Here is a 24,519-nt window from a genome sequence, read left to right on the forward strand (position 1 = left end):
CCACTGCTTCAATGTGCAGTGAAATCCAAAGATTCACTACCCTCTGAGAAAAGCAGTTCCTCCTCATCTCCCACCCTGAATATTGAGACTATGTAACCTAGTTCTAGTCTCCCCCACCAATGAAAACAACTTACCTACCTCTATATTATCTATGCCTTTCATAATTTTATGTGTTTCTATAAGATGCCCTCTCATTTTTCTAAATTCCACTGAGTACAGTGCCAGATGACTCAATCCCTCCTCAAAGGCTAAACCCCTCATCTCTGGAATCAACCTGGTGAACCTCCTCCAAAGTCTCATCCTTCCTTCCTCAAGTTAGGAGAACAGAACAGTACACAGTACTCCAGATGCAACCTCACCAGTATCAAAATCTTGGAAAACATAATTAACCAGAAACTTAACTATACCAGCTATGTAAATATTGTGGGTAACTGAGCAAGTCAGAAGCTGGATATTTTGTGGTAAATGACTCATTTTTCCCAGGTTTTCCACTGATCACAAAGGAAGAGAATGATTACATACTCTCAACTTTCCAGGACGAGTGCAGCTCCAGCTATACTCAAAACAGCTGAACATTATTCCAGACAAAATAGTCATTTTATTGGCTCCAAACCCACCATCTTTAAATACTTATGAAATAATTTTCTGCCATTGATGAGGCACATTACAGCAACTAACTAAGCTATCCTCAACAGCATCTCCAAACTTCTGATCTGGAAAGGTAAAGGCTACAGTTCACTTTACACTAGCTGCCTCAAGTTCATTTCGAAGTTAGGCACCATCCTGTCTTGGAAGTTTATCACTGCTCCTTTGTAAAAGTCATGGGCTTCCTTGCGAACAGTTCATTTGGCATACATTCAACACAAACTTTCTGTCTTATATCAGCAAAGATAATAATCAAGGCCTGACAATGAATCATGGTCATGCGAGCAACCCTCAAATCAAACTTTACTACAAAATAATGGACCTTTATATTGACATAGGGGTGAAGCTACATAACTCTTGCATCATTCAGAAATTAGTCTTAGAGAAGTGTTTGGAAAAATATTGGCAATTTTGTATCCATTTTGTTACATGTAGCTTAGGTTTTTTAGAATGAGTAATGTATGCAAACCTGTGTTCTAACTCATGCTCTTCAAGTGACTTAATCTGGGCCCAAATTTAGTTTATACTCTTAAATTCATTCATGAGTTGAAGATATTATTTACATAGTAGACATGGGAAAAAGAATTCTGAAATATAGTAGTTTTTGTGTACAGGCCAAAAGATCTTGGATTCTGCAAGTATTCCTGGTTCCTTCTGAGCCAATATTGAATGATGTTCCCAGAGCAAAAATAGTAACTCCAAAGTTACATCATTAAAACAAGAAAGTAACACACTGCACATTTCAAGGGCATACCTTATACCATCTATGCCTGAATTTACTGTTATTGTTTCACTAAGCTTACATGTTGCCTTGTTGTCAAAATGTCTCCTTTGAGGGTAGACCTCTGTATCATTGATTTTAGTTGGCGTAGTGATCTGTCCAATTAATGTGCTCTGGACAATAGCAGGTGGTAACAACTCAACCGCTACTACAGTGCCTCTCAGTTGTGAGTTCTATATTGTCCATCAAATAACCCAGCATTGCAAATTGCTGAAACTTACGATATATAAGGAATATTTACACTTACTAGAATTTAAACACTTTTACTGGAGTTAGTCAACCATTTGATTTCGAGTGCCATTCTGTTGAGAACATACTCAAAGAAAATATGCATCTCTTTCATTTGATTCAGTCGGTCCAACTTGTGTAACAATCAATGTGGTCCTTCCTTAGTTTCCAATTCACTGTACATGGTTGACATATTTCCACACAACTGGCTTATTGCCATTAGGAAATGAGAGGTTTTGCACTGAAACAATACATTGGTTTAGAAATGATTTCATGATGAAGCTATTACATACTAGACAGAACATAATTCAAACCAGCATACTCAATAGTCTGTAAAACATTTAAGAATTAGAGCCATATGGCTTTGTGTCTCAAGTGAATGTTAACACTAAGAATTTTAAACTAATATATCATCATCAGGCTAGCATACAACAACCATTTCAAAGCTTAACTATCTCTTGAAGAATTTAGGAAGAGACATAAACCTCTTAAATATCAACATTAGGTTGCTTTTTCGTACTCAGAATCAAAATAAAAATGCAATACTTCTTGACTGTGTTGATAAAAGGTGTATCAAAATGATATTAGGCATTTTAAGTGAAAATGCTGAAATGGAGGCTGGTTCTGTATTTCACTTCGATGTTTAACTAGTAATTTTTTTTTCATAGAATCTCTCTGGCATTTCATTTTTAAATTTGTAGAGTCCCCATTCCTCTGCCAGTGTGCGGAAGTTTCATTGCACTCAACCACAAGTATGGCAAAATCCTAAATTCTGGAGACTAGCTTCTTTTGAAAAAATACATGGGTGCTTCTGCACTTACCCTTCTGTTTGTTATTGACTGGGTAAATAAAACCCAATTATCAGTGAGTGTACAGAGCAAAAGAATTTCAGCATAAATAACAGATCACTTTTGAAGCCTTTCATATGGAATTGCAACATCACTGAAAATAAAATATCTGATCTGCACCTACTCCTAATGGGATTTTCTTTCGATCTGTACAGAATCAGAGTTCCCATTGATTGCACAAATGGCAGATGCTTTCAGAATCTCTAAACACTAACTTCTCTGTCACTTCATTTCTCTATTATTCTATCTACAATTTTTAATGTGAATCTTGGAAGCATTCTTGAAAGGTTAAAGTTGGCTTGTTCTGTGCTTATTGAAGTACAAAGTAGATGATTATCTTAATTTGGACATCAAGCAGCAAAAATGGAAGCCACTACCCTGACTACCTCTTTCTGTACCATACTTTTGTGGTTTCTTAGACTGGAAGTGCTTCCCATTGGAATATGATGTCACACAGTGATGCCACCATATCAACCTCTGCAAAGTGAACTCGCTGAGTACAGCAGCAGACTTGGTTGATATTTTCCAACCAAGCAAGTGGAGAAGCTATTGTCATTCAATTGTAGAATGATTGATTTATGTTATTTTGTTTCATAACTCTTGGTATTCTAACAGCATTATATCTATTTCAATTTTGAAAAAAATTAGTTGGTCAAATCACAGATTTCATGAGAGTTTAAATTATATTGGTCTGAATCATGACTGGGGCAGTCCATTTACAGAAAAATAGAGTTTAATATTATTTATAGGGTCAGGCATGTCCTTCCTACTGTAAAAGGAAGAGTGCAGCACAATTCTCTGCCAGGCAAAACTCCAGTACTCTGACACAAAATGTGGGCTAAATTATCAAATCCCTTGTGATTTCAGCAGGTTGCCCTTCAAGTTTATGTGGCCAGAAATGTGAGAAAAAATCTTTGCAAAATGAGACGTGATTCCATGATCAACATATCAGAAATGAATAAAAATAATTGGAGGGGACATTGCAGTTGCTTGTCAGTTATGCGTCTATAAGGCCATGAGTGCACTCTGTGAATTTATGCACATAATGGGATCCATGCACTGCTCTTAAATGTTCCTTCCAGATACAAATGTAAAAGTACATCAAAAGTAGAAGATTTCTCATTTTGTTTGTAGCGTTGTTCTCAAAATTTTCAGTGAAGCCGAAGGCAACAAAGAATTCTGAGGTGAGGTTTCTGAGAAGTATTATGTATGTGGTCTTACTTGTTTGTAAGACTCTCTCAATGCAGCATTGAATTCGGGCTTCATCAAGTTAAATCCCACACACACCCTGATTTCACTCACACTGATCACAGTAATCCCATTAACCCATGAAACAACCCCTAGCTTTTGAACTTCCCTCTCTGAACCTTCAAATCAGCACTGATCTAGATCAGAACCCATAATAAAGGTGCTGATCACAGTATATCTAATTGCCTATTGATAAACAATTATTTTCATTTACCTGGAAATGTTTGAAGAGATGAGGTTGAATTGGTTTTGGTCTTGGAGAAAGCATTCGCATACTCGTCCAAAGCATGAAAGGCAAAATAGTTGTTTCACTTAATTACTATTTATAACTGCATGGATAAGTAGAAGGTGAGAAAGGCAAGAATTGCATGTTAAATCTCGGATACTATGTGTTGATTACAACTTCACAGTCTGCAGAAGTCCAGTTCATAGAGGTGCAAGATATTGATCACAGCAACTTTTAGATTAATCCATTTTACTTAACAGAATGTGGTAGCATTTATATGCATAGACAATGGTCAGGTAAAAGATGATATGGCAAGAACATTTTGGATCATCCACCAAACTATTGATTTACATAGATACAATGAGAATAGGATTGGTAGTCATTGGTTATGATTTCGACCATCTTGTTAGGACCTCATTATCAAGCAATCATTATCTCAAGAGCAAGTCTAACCACCAACCTGTCATTTGTAGGCTTGCATTTCCCGAGGCTCAAACAATTAACATGCTGGTTGGTTAATAAGTAGGGGGTGCTGGGAACTGAAATCATTGATATCAAAAGGCAGAATCATTAGTACCATTGCACAATGCGGTGATCAAACAACTAAATAGTCTGTTCAAAGTCCAGTTGGGTAGAATAAAATTCAAGAATCATAGTGTGATACACATCATGGCCCTTCAGCTTAATGACTATCAAGCACCGTTCTTATGCTGATCCTCCCCAAATCTATTTATTCTCATACATTCTCTAACCAGATTCTACCACTCTTCTAAACAGCATGGTCATTTTAAAGCAGCCATCTAAACTACTAATCTTCAGTTATTTTGGGATATGGGAAGAAATTGAAACAGCTGTAGGAAAACCATGTGCTTACAGGGGATCATGTTCCTTTCATGCATCCAGTACTTGAGGTCAGAATTGAACCTGGATGTCTGAATCTGTGGCAGAAGCTCTACCAGCTGTACCATGATCAACTAAGTACCAACTAAGGCAGTGTAGTTCATTTCAAAGAAGGTAAATGTAGATCTTGCATACAGATTGTATAAAATGGAATGTTACTTGGCCTTTTCTTAATTTGTTGCACACCTGTTGCAAAATGACTTGAAAATAGCCTTTTACTTTTTTTCAAAATGTATTTTCAGTGGTTAAAATAAATTATGCTACACAATCAAAAATGTTGGTTGAATAATTCTGAGCTTGCATTTCTCAATTGCATCAGTACCTGCAAATAGTTGGCAGTAGCCTTGTACTGGTCTTGCCCTACTGTCCTTTTCACAATGCACAAAGATGAGAATACCAACAGTCTCTAACAACAGGCTTTTTGTGCTTCCTTTGTGTTGAAATTTCAAAAACTGATCATTTGCAAGGAAATATAAACAGCTATGAATATTGGGTAAACTTTAGTCATTTGTAGATGGTGTTTAATAGTAATGTGAATTCCCTCCAAAATATTTTGCCTGTAATCTGCTAGGGAGATGTTAGAAAATGAGTTCCTTCACTCATATCCACGGACAATGGTCAGAAATATGCAAGTGGAGGCAACTTAGCTGTTCATTGAGCTCACAACCATCCACTGATTTTTCTATCAGGTTTTGCAGTTTAACTTAATTAAAAAGTTAAAGCCAGGGTTGCCCCCAAAGAGGATCTGAGTCCTGTGAAGAAGAAGAATGTATCTCCTCAATCAATCAGGTTGAAGGATCTTTTCTGTGAAGCATTGAAAACTAAGATGTATGTCCTCTGAAAACAGGCAGAGGAAATATGATGTGTGCTCAACCTGCACACATTGGTTCAAAATCAGGCAGTAGGCCAGCTTTATGGATGCAATTAATTTGCCTGATTGCTGAATGCATTTCTAATTGTGCAGCATGGCCAATATCATGACCATGTTCTCACCCTGCCTCACTTGTTATAACTCAATACCATAAACAGCTGGCATCATCTGAAGTTGACCAGCACTACCTAGAACAAGCTGGTATACTTCAAAGTAGAAATATGTTACAAATGAAATTAGTCCTGGCAATCATTTTGGAACTTGTTCTAATCTGGAAAATAAGATAACAAGATCATAAGGTATCAGAGCAGAAGTAAGCCCATTGGCCCATCGAGTCTCCTCCACCATTCTAAACATGAGTTCATCATTCCTCCCACAGAGCCCCACTCCCTCGTTTTCTCCCCTTAACCCTTGATGCCCTGTCAATATCTGACTTAAATATACCTAACAATCTTGTTCCACAGCTGCCTGAAGCAACAAGTTCCACAGACTCTTGACCCTTTGATTCAAGAAATGTTTCCATTTCTCTGTTTTAAATTGATCTCCTTTTATCCTGAAGTTGTATGCTCTTGTCCTAGAAACCCTCACCATGGCAGACATCCTTGCCACATCTACTCTGACCAGGCCTTTCAGCATTTGAAATGCCTCTGAGGTCCTGCCTCATCCTTCTTTACTCCAAAGAGTACAGTCCAAGAGCAAACAATCATTCCTCATATGCTAATTCTTTCCATAAAACACTATAGCAGAGAAAACAGGCCATTTGGCCCTTCTAGTCTGTGATGACCATTATTTCACCGGTCCCAATTACCTGCTCCCATTCCATAACCCTCTCGACCTATAGAACCATAAAACAGCTGTGCATTCCTGGTATCATTCCAGTAATTATTCTCTGAATCCTCTCTAATGTCAACACATCTGTTCTCAAATAAGGTGGCCAAAACAGTACTCCAAGTGAGGTCTCACCAGTGCTTTCAAGAGTCTCAATGTTACATCCTGCTCTTGAATGCTATTCCTGTGGAAATTAATACCAAAAATGCATTTACCTTCTTCATCACCAACTCAACCTGGATGTTAATCTTTAGGGCATCCTGGACGAGGACTTCCAAGTCAATTGCACCATAAAATTTGGAAATTTCTTCCCATCTAAAGAATAGTTTGCCTGTCTATTTCTTCTACAAAGGTTCATGACCGTACACTTTCCAAGATTGTATTTCATCTGCCACCTCTTTGCCCATTCTCCTAATCTATCCAAGTCTCTCTGCAGCCTTTTTGTATCCACAGCATCACCTACCCTCCCACCTGTTTTGGTATCATCTGCAAATTTAGCCATAAATCTATCTATTCCATAAGCCAAATCATTTATGTACAGGTTGAATACCCCTTATCCAAAATGCCTGGGACCAGAAGTATTTTGGATTTTTTTGGATTTTGGAACACCATTTAAAAAATGCACTCATTCACTCAGACTTAAAAGATACATGCATACATACCTTATATTCTCATATAATTGTCAAATATTTTGGACCACTTTTGTGGCAAAAAAGGAGGGGTCGACTTTTACATGGGTTAGACTTTCGACCTCATGAGTACTTGCATCGTTCAAGACATCAGGAGCTCAGATGGTTGGGACTGGGTGGTAACTTCATGGTTGGGGCATTGGTACCTCAGATGAATAGGCAGTCAGGATGAGCATCTGCAATCAGGAGTTCAGATGGCTGGGCGCTGGGGTGAGGATCTGTGGTCGGAAGATTGGGAGCTCGGATGGGCGGATGGCCGAGGCTTTAAAAAAAGTGGTTGACTATTACATGGTATCAATAATTACACGAGTATTTAAATATGCACAAATTAACTGAAGTAAACATATTGAAAAATCTACACTCAATAATGCACTACTTGCATCTGCAAGTCCCATTCTCCGAATGGTATTTCTGAACTCTATTATGTATTACCTCATGGCACCACAGATGAAAAAAGTTTTTGATTTTTGATTTGAGTATTCGAATAAGGGGTATTCAACCTGTACAAAGTAAAAAGAAACGACTCCAACACTGACCTCTCTGGAAACTGTAGCCAGTCAGAATAGGAGTCCTTTATTCCTGCTGATTTTCCATTGCTCTAACCATGCTTGTATTCTTCTTGTATTTCCATGAGCTCTCGTCTTATTTAGCAGTGTTATATTTGGCACCTTGTCGAAGGCCTTTTGAAAGTCCAAATACCATATAATCCACTGTATCTCCCCTGTCCTATCCTACTTGTGATTCAAAAAATTGCACTAGGTTTGTCAGACATGATTTTGTTTGAAGGAAACCATGCTGACTTGGATCTACTGTTATGAGTTCAGAGGACCCCAAAACCTAGCAGCAATAGATATTCACCAAGACAAATGTTTACTTAAACAAAAGTTGCTTTTAATTATCTTTAAACATGAAAACAGGATCAAGCTTTATCTTATTACTATTAACTTAACTAACCTAACTTAACCCCCTTCTAATTCTAAGCGCATGTATGTAATGTGTGTGCAAGTTTAGAAAAGTTCTTTAATTCACTGTCCAATCTCACTTCTCATTCCTCCAAGTTCACTGGTTGCAGGCAATTCTTATACTGTGTACAGAATTTAACATTTATGAATTTGGTGTTTGAAAGGTAAATAGTTACCACTCAGGAAGGTTCTTGTTGGTTTTCAGAGAGAGATTTGTTGTTCCTCGACACAAACTGATCCCTTTTAATCAGCCACACCAATGTCTTGCTGAAGAAATTTGCCCCATTGGGGTTTTCCTGATGATAACCTCTTTCTTTTAGGTCACCACAGAGTTCCTTTTTGTTTCTCTTATTTCAAGTGAAACATTAGGCAGCTAGTCCTCTCCTCTTGTATGAACCACAAGGGCTTTGACCAGGGTGAACTAAACACTCACAACCTGTCTTCCAAATGGGTTTTTTCCACAAGCTTGCTAGCTTGTCCTGTTCCAGTCCCACCTGTTGCTGCTGACTGTATAAAACTGCAGAACTGAATTCTGTCTCTCTCTCTTTCAGAGATAAGTCTGTTTGCTCTCTCTACTCGCAAAACCACTCCAGACAGCCTGCAGCTGTTGTCTTTTTATAAACAACAATCCATTAGTGAAGTCTCTTGGGCACTCTCCAAAGCTTTTGCAAAGGTTCTTGGAGCTGGCCTGTCTAGCATAAGCAGAGCTCCAGTATTTTAAATAAGATCTGTTTTAAAGTGTTTGTATGTGGCCTACACTAAAAAATCTTCCCCAATTTATCTCCCAAAAACATATCTATAATCTGTCACACTACTTTTTCATGCAACTCCAGGTATTCCATAACCCCATCCTTGACAATCAACTCTAACAGCTTCGCAACAACCAACTTCAGGCTACTTGGGTTTATAATTTCCTTTCTGCTGTCTTTCTCCCCTCTTAAACAGTTAAGTGACATTCGTGATCCTCCAGTCCACTGGAACCATGCCAGATGCTATTGATTCATGGACGATCATTACCAATACTCCACAATTTCTACAGCTTTCTCCTTCTGAACTTGAAGTTGCATTCCATCCATTCCGGAAGACTTATTTACCCTTAGTCCATTTAGCTTCCCAAGCACCTTCTCTCTCATGATCTTGACTGCACTTACTTGTTTTTGCAGAGAGCCATAAGAGTCTGGTATGTTACTAATGTCTTGTACAGTAAAGCCTGATCCAAAATATTCATTCAGTTCCTCTGCCATCTTCTTGTCTCCATTACAATTTCTCCATATTCCATTTGACCTACATCCAACTTGGACACTCTTTTACTCTTTATATATTTAAAAATAAGCTTTCAGTATCATCTTTGATATTATTTGCTAGCCTCCTTTCATAATTTATCTTTTCCTCCCTAATCACCTTCTTAGTTAACTTCTCCAAGTTTTTAAAACTTTCCCAGTCCTTTATCCTCCCACTTATTTTTACTTCTTGTATGCCCTCTCTTTTGCTTTTATCTTGGCTTTAACTTCCCTCATTAGCCACAATTGTCTCATTTTTCCATCACAAATTCTTTCTTTTTGGTGGTATGTTCCTGTCCTGAACTTTCCTAATTTCTCGCAGAAACTCCAGCCATTGCTGACCTGCTGTCTTCCACATTAGTGTGCTTTACCTATCGACTTTGGCCACTTCTCCTCTTATGCAACTAGTTTCCTTTATTCCACTGAAATACTGACACATCAGACTTCAGCCTCCTTTTCAAATTTCTAAGTGAACTCCATATTGTGATCACTGCCTCCTAAGGGTCCCTTTATCTTAAGATGTCTAATCACCTCTGGTTCATTACACAGCACGCAGTTCAGAACAGCCAATCTCCTGGTGAGCTCATCTACAAGCTGCACGAAAAGGCATCCTGCACGCATTTCATAAATTCTCCTGAGATCATGTACCGACCTGACTTCCCCAATCTTTTATGTTAAAAAACCCCCATGATTATCATAACATTTTCCTTCTGAAATGCTTTATCTATTTCCAGTGATATTTTGTAATCCACATTTGGGCTGCTGTTTGGAGGCCTCAATGTAACTGCCATTAATGTCCTTTAACCTTTACCATTCCTTAACTCAACCCAGAAGGATTCTACCACTTCTGATCCTATATCTCTTCTTTCTGTTGATTTAATATTGTTGCTTACCAGCAGCCTTCAGCCTTCCTGTCCATCCTTGCGATACACCATGTATCCTTGGATGTTATGGTCCCAGTTACATATATCCTTTAGTCACGACTTAGTAATACCCACAGCATATGGCAAAACACGGTAGGAAGTGAAAACCTGTTTTTTCAGATACTCCAGGACTGACATATTGTTTCAAAGAAGTCATAAAATCACGCATTAATAAGACAAAATGTCCAGGTTGCAGTGACAAATGATGGTAGAGACGAAGCCCTGAGGACCTGGATTTTCTGATGCAATTTTCCCACATTACAGGCAATAAATGTATCTTCAAACACCATATCCTACTAACTCTACTCATGGCCTCAGTTAGTATTTAGCACATCACTCCCATCATACACAAATCAAGATTCATATTCAATTTTTTTTAGGTTTATCTGAACCTCACTTGCATATCTTTTGTATGAACCTATCATGAATATCTTACACCATGGACACACAACTCGAGGCATATTATCCAAGTAAATTAGGTGTTAGTGCATCAAAAGCGCACTGCTGGAAGAATTCAGATGCATCTGCTGAGGCAGAAGGAGAGCTAATATTTCAGGTCAAGACACTGATGTAGGATGCTAATCCAAAATGTCAACAATCCCTCTGCCTTCACAAATGTTGCCTTACCCACTGAATTCCACCAGCTTTGTCCTTTTTCTCCAGCAGACAGCATCTACAGTCTCTTATGTCTCCAGAGTGTTCCTGAAAATTTCCTCTCTCGTAGGATATGTAGTAACTTGCTGATATCCTGGCCAGCAGTGGTTCTGAAGGAATAGAAGATGATGATACCTTCATATTAATTTTTTAATCTACAAGCTTCAGATAGTGGAAGCAGGAACAGCTTCACTTCCAGATATCACATCTACCACTGCTGCCACCCTATCATATCTGTCCCTACTCTCTACTTCCCATAGCTCCAATCCATTTTTTTTTTCTTTTAAATAGTTAAGAGCTGTAACATGGCCAGAAAGTGACAGAAATGGCAGAGAAACAGTGACATGATCGTGAAGCGGAAGAAGAACCCTCGTTCAATTTGATGCTTGTAGCCGTCAGTCAACACTGATAATGTGCCTTATCAGCAGATAGCTTTGAGTCAGGATCTGCATTTAGTGATCTGTGCATGGGACATATGAAGATTAAATGAGGAAAGTGTTAGTGCAAAAGCCAACACTCCAGTGGCTGATACCACCTAGGAATCCTGCTGCAGAGGGGTCAGATGAGAAATACTGTATATTGGTACAATCTACACAAGGCATATGACCCTCATTCCTCCTCTCCTCTCCTCCTCCACTTTCCCTAACCCTTCTAATTTGGGTGCCTACCAGATATTCCACATTAATGACAAAGGGCTCAGCACCAAAACATTGATGAACTTTTACTTCCTGTGGATGGTGCATGATCTGCTGAGTTATTCCAACACTTTTCTATTCCCTAGCAATCTCTTCACTAGCCTCTTTGAATAACTTGGGATATATTCCATTGGGCCCAAGATACTTTTCCACTTTAATACTTCTGATAAGACTCAACACCACCTAATGCAGTAACATTCTCCACATTATGCTCCATATCCTTTTCCTTGGTAAATACTAAGGTACAGTATTTAGGATTTAGTACCAAAGCTAGGCTGGAGATGATGCTCAGAGAATCACAGGACCTGTGTTTAAGAGGTGCTGCCCCAGCCTTATCAACAGGCAGAAGATGGATGCTAGCTGCAGCAGGATGGAATGCAGAATCAGCACCCTGATACTGGTATATAGTGGGCTATGCAACAAGATAGAGGGGGCTTTGGTATAGAAGTAAAGAAACCCACCTGGCAGAAAGCAAGTTCATCTGAATGTTGGCAACTGATGGTGGAGAAAGTGTGCTGACAAAAAGAAGTAGCCAGGTTTGCCAAAGCCATATCTCAACCAAAACAAGGGCAATGGATAAGATAGGAGGGCATTGAAAGGAGGAGACTAACCTAGAAGGACTTGTGGAATGAGGAGTCTAATAGAACAAGCTTTATTATCAGAGCCACATATAATGTTCTTCCACAAATCTAAATTTGTGGTTGGAAGAGGACCCAGCATGTCCCCTCTGCACAGTTCCTGCTACCCTCAAACACATTTTGGTTGGGTGCAGTGTCAGTCTCACCCAAGGCCAATATACCTGGTGGCACAATCAAATACTGAGATATCTAACAGTTGAATGCAAAGAAAAAAGAACTTTGAATACCCTGATGTCAAACACCCAGAACCCAGACACACTTCCATGCCTCATACCTTTCATCTGGAAAAAAAAACTTTCATCTGGGAGGGAATAAGTCACAGGACCCACTCTTCCTCACTCCGACAGAAAGGCCAACTGAACAAAGTCAGAGACTGGAAATTGCTTGTAGACCTTTGCCAGTGATTTGTCTTTCCACCAGAAATTGCCAGCACCAACCTGAGACGAGATCTAGTCCAGCTGTTGGTAGATTGTCTTAATTATTAAGCTGATGGTTCCTTGGGAGAGTACCAAGGATGAGGCCCAAGAACTGAAAAAGAAAAGCGAGGCTGGAAAGAGATGGTGCGTTCGGTTGAAGTTGATTGTAGAGGATTTGTGACCATATCTATATCCAGCTTTCTAAGGGAAGAAGGAATTGCAGGACAGGTCCTCAGAAAGGCAATTAAATCTCTCTCCTACTCAGCTGAATTGAGCAGTCACTGGCTCTGGTTGAAAAGGATGGATCCTATCTGGGCTCCAAATGACCACTTGGTGAAACACATATGAGGCACATACCCAGGTCTGATCAGTCTGTGGTGGGCCTGCCATGGCAGAGAGTGTCTTGTGTTTAAAAGGCCAAAACACCCAATGATATACTTGATAATATTCCCTCGAGGTCATACTCCATTATTGCAATTGACGCAACCAACTCTACTAACTCTATGAGAGAGGTTCAATCTAACCAATACTGAAACATCAGGGATTGTAACACCTAATCCTATAAATCAACCAATCAACTTGCCCACTTTCTTTGAACTCAAAGTTAAATTCCCTCCTTTGTTCTTGAGTGGTCCTATCCTCTCCCTAGTCATCCTCTTGTTTTTAACAATCTATCATTTGTCTGTATTTATATTGTGTCTGGTTGTGTATTTGGATGTTTTTGTACCAAGGACCACAGAATGCTGTTTCGTTGGGTTGTACTTCTACAATCGGATGATAATAAACTTAACTTAAACTTTAATGTAGGATTAAAATGCTAATATTGTTTTGAATGACTTGGATTATTTTATCACTAAGGACATTTCATGGCTCCTTTTGGCCTTCCAAATGCCCTGCTTGAGCTTTCCTACAATCTCCATATTTCTCCAGGGTCTTATGCGAGTGTCGCTTCATGAACCTTTTGTCTAAGTTCATGATTTCTCTTGTCAGCCAAGATTTTCATAAATTGCCATCACTATCCTTCCTTTGCACTGTAACATGCTGGTCTTGGAATCTAATTAATTGGTCCTTAAATAACTCCAACATGTCAGTTGTGGGCTTGCCTAATAACAGCTGCTGCCAGTTTACTCCCCCCAGAGTCTGTCTAATCTATTTAGTTCTTCCTCCAATGTAATACTTCAGAAAATCGCTCAGGCCTATCCTTATCCTAACTATTTTGAAACTTAAGGAAGACTACTCCCAAATTATTTACCCACTGAAACTGGCTGAGCTCATTTGGTAAAAGGAGGTCTGGTATGTCCCTCATACAGGTTGGGCTATTTACATGCTACTTTAAGAAATTCTGCTGGATGGACTTAGCAAATTTTGCTCCAACTTTTTATGAAGTAAGGTTGACAAAACTAAGGATTTTCTCTTTAGAGAAATGAAAGATGAAAGGTAACAACAGATTATGAGGGGCTTAGATAGGGTAGATAGCATCTTTCCTCTTTGGCAACAATAGCAAATACAGGGAACACCTATTTAAGGTGATGAGAGGAAAATTTAGGGTGAGATTTCAGAGATAGGTTTTATAACACAGAATGACTGGAATGCATCGCCAAGGGTGGTAGTGGAGGCAAATAAATTAGTGACATTCAAAGACTCTGAGATTCGCACATGGATGTGAGAAAAATAGTCTGTGATGGACATGAGATAGTGAAAAATTAGATAGTTCGGCACAACATCATAGGCTGAAAGGCTTATACTTTGCTTTAATGTTCTATGTTCTAAGCTTCTAGCATAAAGTATCTCCTGGTCACTATTGCAGAAATTAGACTCTCCCACGACAACAATCCTGTGGCTTTTGTAATTTTCCATAATCTATTCTCCTATCTGTTCTTCCACCTCCTAGTGGCTATTGGGAGGTCAATATGAAATGATGGAATAAATTTACTGTTACGTTTATTGCAAAATCTGGGCTGTTGTGCTTCAGTCTTGTTCCTCCAATTTAAACAATGATTATCTGTCCCTTTTAACTGAGTGAATATACATCTTGTGGCCATTGTCCCAGCAACAAGCTCAGGTACTACTCGTGCTGAACTAGCCATAATGATCTAGAAAAGTTAGATTTAGTCTATTAGAGCTATTCTGGGTGGAACATTGACTTAAAACATTATTTACCAATTTAATGATTTAGGACTTCTGTTATCTTCTAATTTGTCTCGCAAGTATAATCACAGTTTCTGTACCAAGAGCAGGAGAGTTCAGAAAATTTATTTAGTTTGAAATATTCATTGGTGTTCTGCAATTTCATACACAAAATCTTATGCCCTTGATTAAAAATTGCCAATTTGTCAGCATACATGTAAATTGAGAAAATTTGCACTATTTTTGCGCTGTTTTCCTCAGTAGTGATAGGAGAAATATATATCTATATATATCCCAGTCCTAAATAATAGATTTATCCTTTCCTTTGCTTTTGTGTCAGTGATCACAGAAAACTGCATTTCTTAAAATTGACCATTGCTGCTGAATGGGTGCACTTGGGAAGTCTTGAGACTGCAGAGTACCACTGAACAATTATTTTGTTTTATTTTATGCAAATAACTATTGATTGTTGTTTACACAAAATGAAGGAGAAACTCAGCAAGTCATGCAGTGTGCTTCAGGAAACACAGATAAAGGTACATAACCAACATAACCAACATTTCGGGCCTGAGCCCTTTCAGGGATGGGAGGGCACAAGAGAAAAATGGAATGGGGGAGCTCGCTTCGGAAGCACATATGCTGAGAAGTGATGTGGGAAGGATAGCACAGGTCTGAAATGTTGGTTTTGCTCCTCTTCCTGACCTTCCTCCTCACCATTTTATTAAGGGTGCCTGCTCTTAGCTCATAACTTGATGAAGGGCTTCAGGCCAAAACATTGGTTGTATATCTTTATCTATGCTATCTAAAGAATGCTGCATGACTTGCTGAGTTACTCCATCATTCTTGTGTAAACTACAATCAAAGCGTTTCCAGATTTTTGTGTTTACCTGTTGATTGTTCTTCAAACTAGGTTCAGCCTACGAGAGGTATTTCATATATTTAGAATATGAAAGACATTGTATGATTAAATTCATTTGAGTCCATAAGACCATGCGATATAGGAGCATAAGTAGGCCATTTGGCCCATTGAGTCTGCTCTGCCATTCTATCATGAACTGATCCATTCTCCCACTCAGCCTCACACCCCTGCCTTCTCCCCATAATCTTGAATACCCGGACTATTCAGATACCTGTCAATATCTGCTTTAAATATACCTCGTGACTTGGGCTCCACAGCTGTCTGAGGTAGTAAGTTCCAGAGGTTCACTACTTTCCAGCTAAGAAATTCCTCCGCATCTAATTTTTTAAAATGGCGTCCTTCAGTCATGAAATTGTGCCCTCTTGTCCTTGACTACCTTACCATGAAAAACAACTTTGTCATATCTTCTCTGTCCAGGTTTTTCAACATTTAAAATGCTTCTATGAGGCTCTCTTGATTTCTGTGATCTCTGAGGAGTGCAGTCCAAGAGCTGTCAAATGTTCCTCATTTGCTAATTCCAGGAATCCTACTCATGAATCTTCTCTGAATCCTTTCCAATGCCAGAACCTTATTTCTTAAATCAGGAGCCCAAAACTGTACCCTGTACTCCAATTGATGCTTCGCCAGTGCATCATCATCACATCCCTGCTCTTGTATCCAATTCCTCTTGATATGAATGCCAACACTGCATTCATCTCCTTCACTGGGGTAAATTGTTCCCCCCCCCTCTCCTCAACAGTATCCAAAACAGTATATTTATTGTTGAGGGGAATGGCCACAGGGATGCTCTGTGCTGACTGCCTTCCCTCGCCTAATAGTCACCCTGCTACTTGCTCTTAGGTGTGACTGTCTTCTTAGAGCTTCTGTCTATCACTCACTCTGCCTCCCGAATAATCCGGTGTTCAATCAGCTCCAGTTCCAGTTCCTAAACACTAAATGTAAGGAGCTGCACCTAGCTCCACCTCTTGCAGGTGTAGTCATCAAGGACACTTGTGCTGCCCCAGATTTCCCACATCCTGCAATTGGAGCATACCACTGCCATTTGGACTACCTACTCTGGGTTATTATGAAAACATCTTACCTGACCCTACCTGCTGCATGTCCTCAGCCTTGGTTTGCCAAAGCTCTAGAGCCAAAGGTTTAGATATCTCATATTATTTGCATTTTAGTTTTGATAAAAATAATCAAAATCATTTTTATTGTCATGACCGTATATCATGAAATTTGTTTTTGTAGCATCAGTATTGTGCATTACAAGTGCAAAACTGCAATAAATTACCATTCCATAAATACAATATTTAAAAATAAATAATTTGTGCAAAAAGAGAAAAAAGTGAAGTTGTATCCATTCAGATATCTGATGGCTGGAGGAAGAAGTTGTTTTTGTTTTGTTGGGTGTGTGTCTTCAGACTCTGTACCTCCTTCCTGATGATAGCAGTAAGAAAAGGGCATGGCCTGGGTGGTGATCGATGCTGCTTTCTTGAGCCATTGCCTCTTAAAGAGTCCTTAATGGAGTGAAGAATGCCCATGATGACACTGGCTGGGTTCACAACTTTCTAGCATTTTCCTGTCCTGTGCATTGGCAACCAATCAGAATGCTCTCCGTGATACTACTATAGAAGTTTGCAAGAGTTTCTGGGGAAATAACAAATCTCCTCAAACTCCTAACAATATACAACCACTGGCTTGCCTTCTTCATGATTGCATTGACATGATAGATCCAGGATAGATCTTCAGAGATTTTGACTCCTAGGAATTTAAAGTTTTATACCCCCTCCACTGCTGACCCCTTGAAGACTGGTTTGTACTTTTGAATCTTGATTTCATTTAAAATAGATTTTTATAATGTCTATCAAACAAAAAAGATTAATTCTCTGAGCATTCAAGAATTGATTTTGACAATTATCCACACTAACAAGCTAATCAGATTAACATTAATAGTGGGGAACAATGTGAATAGTTCCACCAACTATACATAAGGACTTTTTTCCATAATTATTTACTCGATATTTTGATATGCAAAGAAAGAAATAATGAAATGCTGTAATCAAATTGGAGTTTGTATTTGTACATCTAATATGAAAAAAATCCCAGATATTACAGTGCGAATACACTATTTTAGAGATGGGAACAACAGGAGATTGGAGATACTGGAATCTGAAGCTAAACACAACCTGCTGGAGGAAGTCAAGCAAAAAAAAAATCCATGTTTCCCTTCAAAGGGTTTTGGCTTGAAAATTCAACCATTCTTTTTCTCATAAAGGTGGATAAATCTCCGGGACCGGACAAAATATTCCCAAGGACACTAAGGGAGGCTTGTGGACAGATAGTGGGGCCATTAACAGAGATATTTAGGATGTCACTGGTCACGGGGGTAGTGCCAAAGGATTGGAGGGTGGCGCATGTGGTTCCACTGTTTAAGAAAGGGTCCTAATGTAAACCTGGGAATTATAAGCCCGTGAGTCTGACGTCTGTGGTGGGTAAGTTGATGGAAAGTGTTCTGAGGGATGGTATTTACAAATATTTGGAGGTACAGGGATTGATAGGGAGTAATCAGGATGGTTTTGTCAGGGGTAGATCATGCTTGACAAACCTGATTGAGTTTTTCGAGGGGGTTATAAAAAAGGTTGATGAAGGGAAAGCTGTGGATGTTGTCTATTTAGACTTTAGTAAAGCTTTTGACAAAGTTCCCCACAGGAGGTTAGGTAAAAAGGTGGAGGCATTAGGTATAAATAAGGAGGTAGTGAAATGGATTCAGCAATGGTTGGATGGGAGGTGTCAGAGAGTAGTGGTAGAAAATTGTTTGTCCAATTGGAGGCCGGTGACTAGTGGAGTTCCTCAGGGATCGGTCCTGGGTCCACTATTGTTTGTTATATATATTAACGATCTGGAAGTAGGGGTGGAGAATTGGATAAGCAAGTTTGCGGATGATACAAAGATTGGTGGTGTTGTGGACAGTGAGGAAGATTAAAAGGTGATTTAGGAGGGCTGGAGGTGTGGGCTGAGAAATGGCTGATGGAATTTAATACAGATAAGTGTGAGGTGTTACATTTTGGAAAGGCAAATCTAAATAGGTCATATGCATTAAATGGTAGGCTATTGAGATGTTCAGAGCAACAAAGGGATTTAGGAGTGATGGTAAATAGTACCCTCAAGGCTGATACTCAGGTAGATGGTGTGGTGAAGAAGGCATTTGGAATGTTGGCCTTCATAAATTGGAGTATTGAATTCAAGAGTAGGGAGGTTATGATGACATTGTATAAGGCATTGGTGAGGCCAAATTTGGAGTACTGTGTACAGTTTTGGTCACCAAATTATAGGAAAGATATAAACAAAATAGAGAGAGTACAGTGAAGGTTCACGAGAATGTTGACAGGAATTCAAGGTTTGAGTTACAGGGAAAGGTTGTGCAGACTGGGGCTTTTTTCTCTGGAGCGTAGAAGATTGAGGGGGGTCTTGATAGAGGTGTTTAAGATTTTAAAAGGGACAGACAGAGTAAATGTGGATAGGCTTTTTCAATTAAGAATGGGGAGATTCAAACTAGAGGGCATGGTTTAAGATTGAAAGGGGAAAATTATAAAGGGAACATGAGGGGAAATTTCTTTACGCAAAGGGTGGTAGGGATGTGGAATGAGCTTCCGGCAGACATGGTTGAGGCGGGATCATTGGTTACATTTAAGGATAGACTGGATAGTTACGTGGAGAGGAGAGGACTGGAGGGGTATGGACCGGGTGCTGGTCAGTGGGACTAGGAGGGTGGGGATTTGTTACGGCATGGAGTAGTAGGGCCAAACTGGCCTGTTCTGTGCTGTAAGTGGTTATATGGTTATATGGTCATGCTGATGTTGCTTGATCTCCTGTATTCCTCCAACATTGTGTTTAAATTATAGAGATGTTAGTTAATTTAAGGAAATTTCTGTGTTTTCTGAGAGGATAAACAAGTAGAGGACCAAGATTATTATTAAACTATGAAATTAGGGAGAGAATTGGTCCAATTTGACTATCTTTTGGTCATAGGAGACAGGAGAGATTTTAAATATTTCTCACTAGTCTTTACTGTGGAGAAAATCATGGAAGATTAAGAATTGAAGTACATGAGTTGTAATGTATTTGATCAACTATGAATCAACAGGGAGGAGATGTTGATGGCTTTGGAGCACACTAAGATGGACAAATCCCAGAGCCTGATCCTGTGCATCCTTGGACTTTGTGGGAGGCTAGGGAAGAAATTGTGGAGGCCCTTGCAAGATAGTTACATCACCTTTATCTGTGTGACGTGCCAGAAGACTAAAGGATGACTAATGTTGCACTATCATTTAAAAAGGGAATAAGTACAGCCCAGGGAACTACAGGCTACTGAGCCCAATATTTGTTGTGGGAAAGTTATTGGAGGGGACTCTGAGGGACAGGATTTACCAGTATTTGGATAGGCAGGGACTGATTAGAGGTAGTCAGCATAGGTTTGTATGTGGGAGATTGTGTGGCACAAATCTAATAGTTTTTTGAAGAGGCAACGAAGAGAATTGATAGCGTGGGTTAGTGGACATCTGATCAATGGATATTACAAAGGGTATTAGCAAAGCCTTCAACAAGATCCCACGTGGGGTCCAAGATGAGGGCACCGATTGGATTCAAAATTGCCTTCACTGGGTAGGATATTGAGTTCAAAAGTTGGAATCTCAGGATGTAGTATGAATTGCTGGTGAGACCACATGGAGTATTGTTTCCAATTCATGTTCAAGTTAGAGAGTACTTATCATCCAATTATACCAGTACAACCTGATGAAACAGTGTTCTCCAGCACTGTACTAAACACAAGTACAGACCTAACACACATTCAGATTAATAATACACCTGAACACGTTGACTACAGCTCAGCTTTCAATACAATAATATCTTCAGTACTAGTCAACAAGCTTAAAGACCTGGGTCTGTGCACCTCCCTCTGCAACTGCATCTTTGACTTCCTGTTTGGAAGATCACAATGGTATGAATCTGAAACAACGTCTCCTCCTCACAAACAATCAACAAAGGTTCACCTCAAGCATTTGTGCTGAGCCCACTGCTCTACTCATTTTACATTCATGACTGTGTGGCCAGGCACAATTCAAATGCCATTTATAAATTTACTGATGACACCATGGCCATCAACAACATCACAAATGGTAGTGAGGAAGCTTACAGGAGGTAGATAGATCAGCTGGTTGAATGGTGTCAAAATAACAACCTTACACTCAATGTTAGCAAAGCTAAGGAACTGACTGTGAATTTCAGGAGGGGGATATCAAGAGAACACAACCAGTCCTTATTGAAGGATCAGAATGGAAAGGGTTAAAAACTTCAAATTCCTGGGTATCAACATGTGCCTCAAGAAAGTATCCTCAAGGACCATCAATACCCAGGCCATGCCCTCTTCTGACTGCTAACATCAGAAAGGTGGAACAGGAACCCAACAGTACAAAAACAGCTTCTTCCACCCTGCCTTCTGATTTCTGATTGGACAATGAACCACAGAACACAGCCCCACTTTCTCTTCCTTTTGGACTAATTTATTTATTCTTAAAAATTGTAATTTATAGCAATGCATGCACCTGTAATGCTGTCACAAAACAATGAACTTCATGACATGTTCATGACAATAAACTCTGATTCTGATACATATGTACCTTTTATAAAAATAAATATTCTTAATAAATAGCAGAGTCAAGGAGAGTTATTTTAAGCAGTCTCGATGCTAAAAACAGCTCTGGTTGCCAAGCATACAAAAAACATTTATATATTGGAAGGAATGAAGAGAATATTTACTAGGATATTGCCAGGACTAGAGACCTTGAGTTATATGGAGAGGTAAGAGAGCTTGGGTCTATATTCTCTGGAGGTGTGGAGGCTGAAGAGTGAACGTATCAGTGTTTTTTTTAAATTGTATGAGCATGGATAAAGTGAATGTTCACTTGTCTCTTTCCCAGAGTAGGCAATTTTAAATGTAGAGGGCATATGTTTAAGTAGAGAGGGATAAAATTTAACAGCAACCTGAAGGTGCAACATCTCCACTTAGAAGATGGTCTTTATCTGGAATGAGCCGCTAGAGGAAGCTATAAAAGCTGGGAAAATAACAATATTTAAAAACATTTGGATAGATATATGAATTGGAATAGTTGGAAAGGATATGGACCAAATGCAGACAGATGGGCTAGCCCAGAATACCATTTGGTTAGCATGGACACATTGAACCAAAATTGATTGTTTTGTGCTTTATGACTCTATATGACTCCAACTACTTTTCATTTCTCCTGCGCTGTTCATAGTATACTCCAACTGCAGTAAATAGATTGCAACATAAAGACTATTTTAAAAAAAATTGTTTTTAAATTATCTAATGTGGACATTTGTAATCAATTTTAAGTAGACTAATAAAAATAATTCTCTGTGGTCATTTACCCATCTTTCTTGAGCAAGAATTCCACTTTACTATTTGCTGAGCCATGTAAAACCTTTTGGAGAGCATGCATCAAAGTCTGAAACATCAATGAATTCATAATGGTAGGAACAAAGCTTGCACAAAGAAATGATTGGAGGTTAGAAACTAGTTTATAACATGCACTTATCATTAAAGTCAGGCACTTAGTTTGGTGCTGCAAAGCACTTTAACTAGTGTATGAGAGCTGAATAATCAAAAATATCTTACAAATGCATTTATCGTGTGATGATTACATGGAACTGAAATGCACAGTTTTACATCTTTTCTCACCTGCTCATTGCTCATATTGCAGAGTCCTCATAGCTTTATTAATCAAAAAGTGAGGGAAACTTTCTATGTCAAGGAAATTAATGAATTTTGTCAGAATAAATTTACATACTGTTACAAAAGAATTGAAAAATATTGCTTGGAGCAGACTAATTTGCATATCTTTTTATCAGCTGAGAGATATATAAGCCATTGTTTTAACGTAATGATGACAATATTAACCTTTTCCAAAATTTGTTGAATAAATGTAGAATCACGTTGCAAACATTTGAATCGGTTTTGTAAAGATGTGCCCATAAGATGTTGGAGCAGAAATAGGCTATTCAGCCCATCGAGTCTGTCCTGCCATTTAATCATGAACTGATCCATTTTCCTACTCAGCCCCGCTGTCCAACCTTCTCCCCATAACCTTTGATGCCATGGCTAATCAAGAACTATCAATCTCTGCCTTAAATGCACCCAATAATCTGGCCTCCATGACCACCTGTGTCAGCAAATTTCATAGATTTACCACCCTCTGGCTAAAGAAATTCCTCTGCATCTCTGTTCTAGTCAATCTTCTTACAATCTTTAAATAGAAAAAAATGTTTCAATGAGATCCTCTCATTCTCCTAAATTCCAATGAGCACAGGCCAAGAGCTGTCAAATGCTCCTCTTATGATGACCCTTTAATTCCCAGAATCATTCCTGTGAACCTCCTCTGAACCCTCTCCAACATAGCACATCCTTTCTTAAATGAGGCCAAAACTGCTCACACTACTCCGTGAGGTCACTAGTACCTTATAGAGCCTCACTATCACATCCCTCTTGAAATGAATGCTAGCATTGCCTTTACCTTCTTCACCATCAATAAAATATTTTATTCTGTTAGGATTCTATGATAAAATGGTAAATAAGTTAACATTTTTCCTGCTACATTTGGAAGTCATTGAACACCAGATCATAGAAAGAATAGTGAAGTCAAAAGGGGATTGATAAAAATGAATGGATATCTGCATAAATAGTTCAGCTATGGTGAGGAATGGAAATCCCAATCATTTGCATGATTTACATAACTCCTTTTGCATATCTCTCATGATATACCAGGACTTACAGGAGAATATAAGTACTAGTAAAGGATTTGCCAGATAAGATCTTGTTTCTTATCAAAAAAATTTTTAAAAATCTGTGAGATTGATTGATTTATTGCTTTTTTTTGCAAGACAGGAAAGATGTTGTTGAAGATAGTTGAAATGTTAAGTTGTGTATCTCCAAGTTTTTCCTGTGAGCCAAATGTTGTTGAATACTTTAGCCTTCATTACAGTATTTTATAAATCTTTTTATAAACTTATGAATTCATAAAAAAATAAATGTCCAATTTTATTTTGTGTTTACTCATTGCTCGCATTGCAGAGGAAGGCAAAGTGCACATAGCTTGAACAAACATTCATAAATTAGAAATAATATAATACCCTGTCCATCTTTTGGATGCTAGTTTGATATTAAATCCTTGCAACCACTAATAGAGGCAGATGAAACAGTTAATAGTCTAAGGAATCAAGGTAAACAATACAATGTAAACATTTTGTGAAGGTTGACTGTTTAAAAATCATGGTAAGAAGTGCCAGGAAGGATTGAATGCTGCAATGGTCTAAAATGCTTCTATGACTTGGATCTTACACATGCTTTTCTCATCTCATTGGTGTTGTTGAGACCACTAATTAAGTTTCTATTGTGGATTTTCTCTCTGTTATGTGGGTGACCTTGTGATGGATGGACAGAGCTTCTGTCCATTACAAGGATCCATGAATACTAGATGCTGTAATTGTAGTAAACACACCGAAATGCTGGAGGAACTTGGCCAGTCTTTTCAGCATCTAAAGGAGAAAAAGATATATCACCGACATTTCAGGCCTG

At 38.7% G+C, this 24,519-nt stretch overlaps 1 protein-coding gene and 1 long non-coding RNA gene across 17 annotated transcripts in view; one reads left to right on the top strand and one right to left on the bottom strand.

Moving 5' to 3' along the window:
• The window catches only part of LOC138762132 (kalirin-like), an 873,682-nt gene that overhangs the window by 196,725 nt on the left and 652,438 nt on the right, over positions 1–24,519 (top strand). The window lies entirely within an intron of this gene.
• LOC138760173 (uncharacterized) lies at positions 1,690–11,173 on the bottom strand. The gene is made up of 4 exons (XR_011355485.1): positions 11,057–11,173; positions 7,238–7,526; positions 3,965–4,515; positions 1,690–1,895 (listed from the first exon to the last, which is right to left on the bottom strand). It is a non-coding gene; the product is annotated as an uncharacterized lncRNA (long non-coding RNA).

The sequence above is a fragment of the Narcine bancroftii genome, chromosome 4, assembly GCF_036971445.1.
Source record: "Narcine bancroftii isolate sNarBan1 chromosome 4, sNarBan1.hap1, whole genome shotgun sequence".
In the NCBI taxonomy this organism is placed as follows: Eukaryota; Metazoa; Chordata; class Chondrichthyes; order Torpediniformes; family Narcinidae; genus Narcine; species Narcine bancroftii.